Raw genomic sequence first — 2583 nt, forward strand, 5'->3', positions numbered from 1 at the left:
TATATTCATATTTATAGTACCCTTCGTTACCTCATTAGAAAAAAAGAATAGGAATGACAAAATTGATGACGAGGAGAAAGAGTTAATCAAGTAGGGGAGAAAGAAATAAGAAGAGAATAAAGAGAAGGAGAACGAAAAATAAAAGGAGGAGAAAAAAGTGGAACGAAAAAGTAGTGAAGGTAGAAGGAGAAAGAAGAAGAGGAGAAAAAATAAAAAAGAAGGGGAGGGAGATGAAGAGTAGAAAAACTATAGGAAGAAGCAAATGATGGATGAAGATTAGAAAGACTATTAAGAGAGGTCTTTTTACAAAAAGAAAATACCAACAGGAAAAAGATTTGTTTGGATAAAAGTGGTGATGATTTTTGTGATGGCAATGTTGATGTTATGATAACTGGGATCTTAGATTTGCTGTTGGTGCGTGTGCATGTTTTTTTTTTTATACATAGTTGGTTTTGGCATAACTATAATTTATGAAGTAATTTATGAATCCCTTAGCTCAACATCGAATTACCTAATAAATCATCAACAGCTTTTGATGTTTTATTTTTGCTGGAGAACAAAGAAAGTAACATGTGTGTGTGCAGCGGGAGGGGGTAGGCTTAGGGCCAGATGAAGTGAGAGGAGTGACTGATTTGGTATAGGTGTGTTCCTTTATTATTTCTTCTTCTTCTTCTTCTTCTTCTTCTTCTTCTTCTTCTTCTTCTTCTTCTTCTTCTTCTTCTTCTTCTTCTTCTTCTTCTTCTTCTTCTTCTTCTTCTTCTTCTTCTTCTTCTTCTTCTTCTTCTTCTTTCTTCTTCTTCTTCTTCTTCTTTTTCTTCTTCTTCTTCTTCTTCTCCTTCTTCTTCTTCTTCTTCTTCTTTTTCTTCTTCTTCTTCTTCTTCTTCTTCTTCTTCTTCTTCTTCTTCTTCTTCTTCTTCTTCTTCTTCTTCTTCTTCTTCTTCTTCTTCTTCTTTTGAAGTGAAAGTGGCCATGGTGATGGACAAGCCTATAATGTAAAAGGAGTTGGTAGGGACAATGGTCATCGATGAAAAAAAAAATGACAAAAGCTTTATTGGTCTGTATTGTTACCTCTTCTGTTTTGATAATAAAGATGTGTGACAAATGTGATACCAAAGAAAGTTATTTATAGGGAAACACTTTGGTTAACAAAAAATGCTACCGTTATATTAAAGAATGAATTAACTGTTCTATAGAATTGAAAGAAAATTGTTAAGTCAAATTTGACCCTCTCAGGCGGGCAACGGAATTGAGCAGTGAAAATTAACATCCCAAAACGCGGATGAAGTTAAACGTAAAATTACTCAGTGTAATGTTTTTTTTCTTTGGCGATGGTCAAAAAGACGATTAATATAATCTCATAATATAACGAATAAAATAAATCATTCAGCCTCCAAAAAAGGCGTGATAAGAATTATAAGTGTGATGAGACCCATCATTGATGTAACATCTCTTCCACTCGCTGTATCTTCAAGGCCACAATGACCAAGTGGTTGGGTAATCGATCAGATGCGCACTGGAGCGAACACTTTTATCTTCCTAGACAGCGCTCGTGATGTAGTATAGGTTGTATCCTAGCATTGGTAATGAGGGCTTATCAGACTTAGTTGCTCATTTCAGTACCCCAAGAAATAGATAAAGATATCTATCGTACGTATTAAAAGTACATTCACAAACACACACACATACACAAACAAACACACATGCACACATACACACAAACACACACACATACATACGCAGACGCAAACACACACATGCGCACACAAACACACACACACACACACACACACATACACACATACACACACGCACACACACACACACACACACACACACACACACACACACACACACACACACACACACACACACACACACATACACACATACGCACACACACACACACATACACACACACACACACACACACACACACACACACACACACACACACACACACACACACACACACACACACACACACAAATAAACAAACAAAAATAAATACATATATAAACACATATGTACATATACATATACACGCACACATACATATACACACATATAAATTCACACTCAAGCAATATACAGGCCTACGTACATGTATGCATCACCAATCACAAACACGTACAGTGAAAAAATAGGCATCTACAATAGTTTTTCTCACGTCCCTCTTTAATCCCGTATGCAGAACCTCGACCCCATCCAAGTGGGCCAGTGTCCAGATTTATCTACGTCCTAAACAACTGAGCTGGATGGTCTGTATGAACTCATGTCCCTCTTAGGTTCAGTGAGTCAGGTTGAGGCGTTGAGGTCACACAAAACACACACACACACACACACACACACACACATATATATATATATATATATATATATATATATATATGTATGTATCTATACATATACATGAAATTTTGCGTTCAACGCATCTCTGCTATGATAGTACAATTGGGTTGGACGCAAAATTTCATGTATGTGTGTGTACTCGAGCATACAAATATATATATAAAGATGTTGATGGCCTAGAATTAAAGTGCATTGTGGTTGTTAAAATGTATCTCTAATCACTGGGACCCATTC

Source organism: Oratosquilla oratoria, chromosome 16 (genome assembly GCF_046742065.1).
Source record: "Oratosquilla oratoria isolate Oo_2021 chromosome 16, ASM4674206v1, whole genome shotgun sequence".
Classification (NCBI taxonomy): domain Eukaryota; kingdom Metazoa; phylum Arthropoda; class Malacostraca; order Stomatopoda; family Squillidae; genus Oratosquilla; species Oratosquilla oratoria.